This window comes from Solanum stenotomum, chromosome 5 (assembly GCF_019186545.1).
Source record: "Solanum stenotomum isolate F172 chromosome 5, ASM1918654v1, whole genome shotgun sequence".
Taxonomy (NCBI): domain Eukaryota; kingdom Viridiplantae; phylum Streptophyta; class Magnoliopsida; order Solanales; family Solanaceae; genus Solanum; species Solanum stenotomum.
The window spans coordinates 49,264,132-49,274,418 of NC_064286.1; positions in this window are offsets into that span (position 1 = coordinate 49,264,132).

The following is a 10,287-nucleotide window of genomic DNA, read 5'->3' on the forward strand; positions in this document are numbered from 1 at the left end:
ATTTTTTGTGTGTATTAGCCTATAGATCTGGCGCATGGAGCACCATAAAAAAATTTCTCAATTTTTTTTTTGAGGACATCTATAATAAGTTGGAGAACCTTCATGTATACTCACACTATTTTTCTAACACTGTCACGACCCATAAGCACCCCCTAGTCGTAACCGGCGTACTCGACCTCGAAGAGGTCTAATACAAGCCTCTTAGCATTCATTCATCGCATAGACACTAAAACCATAAGGAATTTAAAACTTTCTTTACCAAGAAAACATTGCATAAAAAAAAAAAATAGCAAGCGGAAGACTTTCTAGACTTTATACATGATGTCTCAAACCATCTAATACCTTAGAGTACAAAATTCGGGACTAATCCCGTACACAACTTAAACAATACTAAAAAGACATAAAAGAACATATTGGGTATTGTCCTCGAATCTATGAGGACTCACCAAGTCTTCATCTTCAACACTTAGAAACCTATCAAAGCCATGACATGTCATCATCTCCAAATCCCTACACTTTAGTCCAAAAAGGGAAAGAAAGGGGTTAGCACAATTAAGTACTAAGTATGGAGACCATGCAAAAACATGCCAAAAAGGACATTTTCAAGGAAGTAAATGCTTTCATATCATTTTGATAAAACCTTCACTTCACAAGTATAAGAGACATAATACAAGTCAACATTAACATATAAGACCATAGCCAACCATACATATACTCAACATATGTCCATATACAATCCATGCTTAACTTTAAAAGAACACATGTCATTTCATTACCATAAGACCTCTACCTAATATAACCTTAAGACACACTTGAGTGAGACAAGAAGTGACCGCCCATACAACCTCTTCAAGCACACTTAAGTGTTCCCCAAGATTACCTTAGATAAGGACATTTCATTTACAACATAACTTCAATAGACCAACATTCTTTAAGAAACCATTTAGGGCACATTCATGTCACATACATTAGGATTTAGAGAAACTCACTATGACCCTCTCCAAGCCTACTCGTGCAATGTATAGGTAGCATCCCATACTACTACCTACACTTTGTAGAACCTGTCAAGAAACCATGATGAAATCTCACATGATGGGAAGTAAGCATTTAACCGACATAGACCATGAGAGCTTGTCATGGAATCCGGTGTCATGAGTCCCCACACCGAAAAGAGGTGGTCTACTTGCCTAAGGAAGACCGGTATATAGCTTAATGGATCCACTAGCTTCCTATGCGGGCACATAGTTTATGGGATAAGGTAGACGATCATTGAAACTCATGCCTAACTGTCGGGGGAGTTTCCATCTAACCAAATCCGCTCGGTGCTTAGCCTACATTCCCATAGAATAGTTCATTACTTTGACATTATCAGACATGAAAGGGTGCCATAAGCCTGCCGATTCAAGTCTCATTATTTAACACATGAAAGGGTGCCATAAGCCTGCCGATTCAAGGTACATTTAGGAAAGCTCATTAACTCCACTTGAAAGGGTGCCATGGGCCTGCCGATTCAAGTCTCATCATTAACCTTTATGGAAAGGGTGCCATAAGCCTGCCGATTCCAAGGTTCATTACTTTTCATTAATGGAAGGGTGCCATAAGCCTGCCGATCCAAGGTTCATTATAAGCATGTGTGGAAGGGTGCCATGGGCCTACCGATCCAAGGATTCAACAATCAACAATATAATCATTTATACCAGAAAAGGATGCATAAGCCCTATCAATTCAAGGTATACTTTACATTGAAGAATCCTTCATATTCTATCATCAACATTCATGAGTGTCATCAACACATCTATGAAATTTCCATACATCTCATAACTCAAGCTTTAAAGCATCGATTCATCAATTCTCCATAGTTGGACATTTTGTCAAACACCTTGAAGGCATGTAATGGAATCAAAGAGCATGGAAAATAGGGTAGTAATTATACAACCAAACCAGTGAACAACCTACAACAACACCCTTACATTCATAACGTGATCACATTATCTTCATTCACATCATACTTTCACATATAGCTTCACATAAAACTCATTCACATCATACCTTCACATATAGCTTCATATAGGACTTTACATATAGCCTCATTCATATATAATAATATAACAATACAATAACACTCATATAATACCCTTCATAGCCTCAATCATAATACATTCCATAAGTAGACACCTCCACCATAAGTGGATCACACATCAATCTATCAAGATTCTATATCAATTCTACATTAACAATGAAGTTAGGCCAACTTACCCTTTTCCAAAGCCACAATCATCATTCCTCAACTCTCCAATAATTCACAATAGATAAGCATAGCTAATAATAAAAATCAACTATTCAACTCCATTTAAGCATAATTCTATCATCATTCAATCACAAACAATAATCCCACTTCATATGCCAACTTTAGGAATTTAGGGAAAACATGGGTTCATGGGGATTTCTTTCTAAAAATCATTAATAATCATTAATAACAATATAAATCATCATTTAAAACCTTTCTTATGCAAGAACCCATGCTAGAATCGAAATAGGATTTTTTTGTGTATTTGAAAAACCTTGAAAACCTTTTGATTGGGCTCCTTGAAAGAAAGAATGATCAAGGATAAAGGATCCCCATACCTTTGCTATGATCTCCCACAAAATTTGATGAAGAAAGCTTTGAATCCAAGCCCTAGCTCCCACTTCTTCTTCTTCTTGAGTTGGAGAGAAATATTTGAGAGAGGGAATGATTTTAGGGATGGGGATGAACTAATAGTATATAGGAAATAATATATGTCATTTGGAAGAAATGGTCCAACACTTAGAAAAGTTTTTAGGCGGGTGAACAGTAAATGAACAGTAAATCGGCTTACTGGAAATGCCTTTTTCTGCCGGACCGACTTTACGAAAATAGGCATAACTTCTTCGTCCGAACTCCGAATGAGGTGAAACGAAGTGCGTTAGGTAGCTAACTCAAAGGGCTTTCCATGGATATATTATTAGCCACCCAAATAATTCGTGTGCTAGGAGATATGACCCTTCAAAGTAGACCCTCGAAAAAGGCTTCACTTGGAAATTTCGGATTTTGATACGGTTGCTCTAAAATTTGGGTTAGACCCATTTCCCACTCAATTTGACCCCCTAAACAAGAATATGAAGTCAGATTTTCAAAAAACGAAACGGATCTTTTTATAAGTAGCGAAGCAAGTTTTCGGTAACTTCTGAAGCACATTTTTAAGAACTTTTTGGGTCAAATTCAAATATAATCATTTCATTAGGTTCTCGACTCTAAACTCACATGTGAGGCTCTAGTTTCACTCTATCATTTTCTGGGTCGTTACAAACACCCATTTCCGCATTTACAAACCTTTTTTAAGAATCGCCAAATTACTTGTTTTTTCGTATGTATTATCCCATAGATCTGGCGCTCAGAACTCTCAAAAATTTTTTCTCAAAAATTTGTATTAGGACATCTGTAATGAGTTGTGGAACCTTCACGTATACTCACACCATTTTATTAATGCTCATTTCTGCATTTACAAGTCCTTTTTGAGAATCACCCAAATTCCCTAATATTTCGTGTGTATTAGCCCATGGATCTGGCGCCCAAATCACTTACTTTTTTTTTCAATAAACGTTATTAGGAACTCCATAATGAGTTGGAGAACCTTCACGTATACTCACACCATTTTTTTAACACTCATTTCCTCATTTACAAATCCTTTTTTAAGAATCGCCAAAATTTCTCGATTTTTCGTGTGTATTATCCAATGGAGCACCCAAAATTCTTTTCTCAAAAAACTTTATGAGGATCTCCGTAATGAGTTAGGGAAACTTCACATATACTCGCACCATTTTTTTAATGCTCGTTTCCGCATTTACAAATCTCCTTTTAAGAATCGCCCAAATTTTCCAATTTTTCGTGAGTACTAACCCATGGATATGCCGCCCGGACCCTCAAAAACTTTTTTCTCAAAAAACTTAATGAGGACCTCCGTAATGAGTTGAAGAACCATCACATATACTCACACTATTTTTTGACGCCTATTTTCGCATTTACAATTCTTTTTTTTAAGAATCGCACCAATTATTTGATTTTTCGTGTGTTTAGACCATGGATCTGGCCCCTGGAGCACCCAAAATATTTTTCTCAAAAAACTTTATGAGGACCTCCGTTATGATTTAGGAAAATTCACGTATACTCACACCAATTTTTAAATTCCAATTTCGGATTTAGAACCTTTTTTAAAGAATCGCCCAAATTCCAAGATTTTTCATGTGTATTAGCTAATGGATTTGGTGCCTGAAGAACCCAAATTTTTTTTTTCAAAAATCTTTTTGAGGACCTCCATAATGAGTTGTGGAACCTTCATGTATACTCACACTAATTTTTTAACGTCTATTTCTGCATTTACATCTTTTTTTTATGAAACACTCAAATTCCCCGATTTTTTGTGTATTAACCCGTGGATCTAGCGCCAGAGCACCACAAAATTATTTTCGCAAAAAAAATTATGAGGACCTCTGTAATGAGTTGTGGAACCTTCATGTATACTCAAACCATTTTTTAACGCTCGTTTCCGTATTTAGAATCCCTTTTTGAAGAATCACCCAAATTTCCTAATTTTTCGTGAGTATTAGCCCATTGATCAAGCGCCCGGAGCACCTAAAATTTTTTCTCAAAAAACTTTATGCGGACCTACATAATGAGTTTAGAACGTTCATGTATACTCACACCATTTTTAACGTTCATTTTCACATTTGGAAGCCTTTTTTTTTAAAAAAAAATTGCCCAAATATATTTCATGTATATTAGCCAACTGATCTAGTGCCCAAAGCACCCAATATTGTTTTCCCCAAAAACTTTATGAAGACCTCCGTAATGAGTTGGGGAACCTTCACGTATACTCACACCTTTTTTAACGCCCATTTCCGCATTTACAAGCTCTTTTTTTAAAATCACCCATATTCTCCAATTTTTCTTGTGTATTAGACCATGGATCTAGCGCCTAAATCACCCAAATATTTTATGAGGACCTCCGTAATGAGTTGGAGAACCTTCATGTATACTTACGCCATTTTTAACGTTCTTTTCCGCATTTACAAGCTTTTTTAATAATCGTCTAAATTCTTCGATTCTGCGTGTATATTAGCCCATTGATGTAGCGCCCGGAGCTCCCAAATTTCTCTTCTCAAAAAATGTTATGAGGACCTCCGTAATGAATTGAAGAACCTTCACGTATACTCACACCATTTTAAGCCTATTTCCGCATTTACAAGTCCATTTTTAAGAATTGCCCAAATTTCGTAATTTTTCGTGTGTATTACCCCATTGATCTGGTGCCCGAAGCACCTAAAATATTTTTCTCAAAAAATTTTATGAGGACCTCCGTAATGAGTTGGAAAACCTTCACGTACACTTACACTATTTTTAACCCTTATTTGTGCATTTACAAGTCCTTTTTTAAGAATCGGCCAAATTTCAGACTTCTCGTGTGTATTGGCCCATAGTTCTGGCGCTCGGAGCACCCAAATTATTTTTCTCAATAAACATTATGAGGACCTCCGTAATGAATTAGGTAACCTTCACGTATACTCACACCATTTTCTTAACGTCTATTTCCACATTTACAAGCCTTTTTTAAGATTTACCCATATTGCCCGATTTTTCAAGTGTATGTATTATTCCATGGAGCTGGCCTAGAGCACTCAAAATTTGTTTCTCAAAAAATTTTATGAGGACCTTCGTAATGAGTTGGGGAACATTCACGTATACACACATCATTTTCTTAACACTTATTTTCGTATTTAAAAGCCATTTTTTTAAGGATCACCCAAATTCCCCAATTTTTCGTGTGTATTAGACGACGGATCTGGCGCCCGGAGCATCCAAAAATATTTTATCAAAAAACTTTATGAGGACTTCCGTAATGAGTCTGGAACCTTCACGTATACTCACACCACTTTTTAGCGTCTATTTCCGCATTTACAATTCTTTTTTAAGAATCAATCAAATTTTCCAATTTTTCGTGTGTATAAGCCAATGAATTTGGCGCCTGAAGCACCCAATATTTTTTGTCAAAAAACTTTTTCAGGACCTCAATAATGAGTTGTAGAACCTTCATGTATAATCATATCATTTTTTAACACCCATTTTCGCATGTACAAGCCCCTTTGAAGAGTCGTCCAACTTTCCTGATTTTTCGTATGTATTAACCCATAGATCTGGCTCCCAAAGCACCCAAATATTTTTTCTCAAAAAATATTATGAGGACCTCCGTAATGAGTTGGGGAACATTCAATTGTTTTTACACCATTTTTAACGCCCATTTCCCCATTAAAAATTCCTTTTTTTTAAGAATCGCCAAATTTCCTGATTTTTGGTATTAGCCCATGGATCAAGCAGCCAGAGAACCCAAAAATATTTTCTCAAAAAGTTCTATGAGGACCTCCGTAATGAGTTGGAAAATATTCACGTATAATCACACCATTTTTAACGCCCATTTCAACATTTACAAGCCCTTTTTTAATAATCGTCCAAATTCACTGATTTTTCATGTGTATAAGCCCATAGATCTTACGCTTGGACAACCCATTTTTTTCTCAAAAACTTTATGAGGACCTCCGTAATGAGTTAGGGAACCTTTATGTATACACATAATTTTTTAACGCCCATTTCCGCATTTACAAGCCCTTTTTATGAATCGCCAAAATTTCTCGATTTTTCGTGTATATTAACCCATTGATCTGGCACCCGGAGCACCCAAAATTTTTTTTCTCATAAAATATTTATGAGGATCTCCATAATGAGTTGGGGAACCTTTATGTATACTCACACCATTTTTAGTGCTAATTTCCCCATTTACCAGCCCTTTTATAATAATCACCCAAATTCCCCAACTTTTCGTGTATTAGACCGTTGATTTGACGCCCGAAGCACCCAAATATTTTCTCCAAAAATATTATTATGACCTCTGTAATAAGTTGGACAACCTTTACGTATACTCACACCTTTTTAATGCTCATTTCCACATTTACAAGCCGTTTTTAAGAATCGACCAAATTCTTTGATTTTTTGTGTGTAAAGCCCATGGATCTAGTGTCTAGAACACCCAAATTTTTTTCTCAAAAAACTTTGTGAGGAACTCTATAGTGAGTTGGGAACCTTCACATATACTTACACCATTTTTAATGTACATTTCAGCATTTATGAGCTCTTTTTTAAGAATCACCAAAATTTTCCAATTTTTCATGTGTATTAACCCATGGATCTGACATTCGGAGAACCGAAACTATTTTTTCAAAAAATTTTATGAGGACTTCTGTAATGAGTTGGGGAACTTTCACGTATACTCACACTATTTTTTAACGCCCATTTACGCATTTACAAGCCCTTTTTAAGAATCATCCAATATCTCTGATTTTTCGTGTACATTAGCCCATGGATCTGGTGCACTGAGCATCCAAAAGTTTTTTCTCAAAAATATTTACGAGGGTCACCGTAATGAGTTGGGAACCTTCATATATACTCTCATAATTTTTCTAACACCCTTATCCCATTTACAAGACATTTTTTTAAGAATCTCCCGAATTCTCAGATTTTTCGTGTGTATTTGCCCATTGATCTGGCGCCTTGAGCACCTAAACTTTTTATCTCAAAAAACTTAATCAGTACCTCCGTAACGAGTTGGGTAACCTTCACGTATACTCAAACCATTTTTCTAACGATCAATTCCTCATTTAAAAGCCCTTTTTTAAGAATCACCCAAATTTTGTGATTTATCGTGTGTATTAGCCCATGGATTTGGCGCTCGGAGCACCCCAATTTTTTTCTACAAAATCTTTATAAGGACCTTTGTAATGAGTTGGGGAACCTTCACTTATACTCACACCATTTTTAAACGTCATTTTCGTATTTACAAGCCCTTTTTTAAGAATCGCCCAAGTTTCCGATTTTTCTTGTATTGGTCCTTGGATCTGGCGCCCGGAGCACCTAAATGTTTTTTTTCAAAAAACTTTATGAGGAACTTTGTAATGAGTTGGAGAACCTTCACGTATACTCACACCATTTTTGAACGCCCATTTCCGCATTACAAACCCTTTTTTAATAATCTCCCGAATTCAAGGATTTTTTCATATGTATTAGCTCATGGATCTGGAGCCAGGAGCACCCATAATTTTTTCTTAAAAAAGTTTATGAGGACCTCCGTAATGAGTGGGGGAACCTTCATGTATACTTAAACCTTTTTTTAACGCCCATTTCCGTATTTACAAGCTCTTTTTAAAAAATAGCTCAAATTCCCCATTTTTTTGTGTGTTATAATTAGCTCATGGATCTGTTGAAAGGAGTACCCAAAATCTTTTTTTCAAAAAAATTTATGAGGACCTTTGTAATAAGTTGGGGAACCTTCACGTATACTCACACCATATTCTTAACAACGATTACCTCATTTACAAGCCATTTTTTAAGAATCGCCAAATTCCCTAATTTTTCATGTGTATTAGCCCATAGATCTGGCTCCTGGTGCACCCTAAATTTTTTTCTCTAAAAACTTTATGAGGAATTCCGTAATGAGTTGGAGAACCTTTACGTATATTCACACCATTTTTAACGCCCATTTCCGCATTTACAACCCCTTTTTTAAGAATTACCCGTATTTCCCATATTTTTGAGTGTATTAGCCCATGAATTTGGTGTCCGGAGCACTCAAATTTTTTTCTCAAAAAACTTTATAAGGAGCTTTGTAATGAGTTGGAGAATCTTCAGGTATACTCACACTATTTTTTAACGCCCATTTCCGAATTTACAAGCCTTTTTAAAGAATCACGCAAATTCCCTAATTATTCATGTGTATGGATCTGTCGCCCATATCATCCAAAATTTGTTTATCATAAAACATTATAAAGACCTCCATAATGAATTGAGGAACCTTCACTTATACTCGCCCCACTTCCACATTTACAGATCTTTTTTTAGGAATCACCAAAATTTCTTGATTTTTTGTGTATATTATTCCATGGATTTGGCGCCCGGAGCACCCAAATTTTTTTTCTCAAAAAATATTATAAGGACGTTCGTAATGAGTTGGAGAAACTTGATGTATTATCACACCATTTTTTTAACTCCCATTTCTGCATTTATAAGCCATTTTTTAGGAATCTCTCAAATTTCCCAATTTTTCGTTTTTATTAGCCCATTGATCTGGCGCTTGGAGCACCCAAATTTTTTTCTCAAAAGACTATGAGGGCCTTTGTAATGAGTTAAAGAACCTTCACGTATACTCACACTATTTTTATAACGCTGATTTTTGCATTAACAAGCCCTTTTTTAAGAATCATCTAAATTCCTCGATTTTTCGTGTGTATAAGCCCATGGATCTAGCGCCCGGAGCACCTAAATATTTTTCTCAAAAAACTTTATGAGGACCTCCGTAATGAGTTGAGGAACCTTCACTTATACTCACTACATTTTTTTAACTTTCATTTAAGCTTGTTACAAGCTCTTTTTTAAGAAAATCCCAAATTTCCCAATTGTTCGTGTATTAGCCCATGGATCTGACGCCCGGAGAACCAAAATTTTTTTCATCAAAAATATTTATAAGGATCTCCGTAATGAGTTGGGGAACCTTCATGTATACCCACGCTATTTTTAATACCCATTACCGCTTTTACAAGCCTTTTTTAAAGAATCGTCCATATTTTTCAATTTTTTTGTGTGTATTATCCCATAGATCTGGCGCCAAGAGCACCCAAAAAAAATTCTCAGCACCTCCGTAATGAGTTTAGGAACCTTCACGTATACTCACACTATTTTTTAACACTCATTTCCGCATTTACAAGCCTTTTTTTAAGAATCACCCAAATTCCTCAATTTTTTGTGTGTATTAGCCCATGGATTTGGCGCCCAGAGCACCCAAAAAATGTTCTCAAAAATCTTTATAAGGACCTCCGTAATGAGTTGGGAAACCTTTACGTATACTCACATCATTTTCAAAACGCCCATTTTCGCATTTATAAGCGCATTTTTAAGAATTGCCCAAGTTCCTGATTTTTCTTGTACTAGCCCATGGATCTGGTGCAGGAACACCCAAAATTTTTTCTCAAAAAATCTTTGTGAGGACCTTTGTAATGAGTTGGGGAACCTTTACGTATACTCACATCATTTTTTAATGTCCATTTTCGCATTTACAAGCCCTTTTTTTAAAATTGCCCAAATTCAACGATTTTTCGTGTGTATTAGCTCATGGATTTAGCGTCAGGAGCAGCCATAATTTTTTTCTCAAAAAACTTTATGAGGACCTC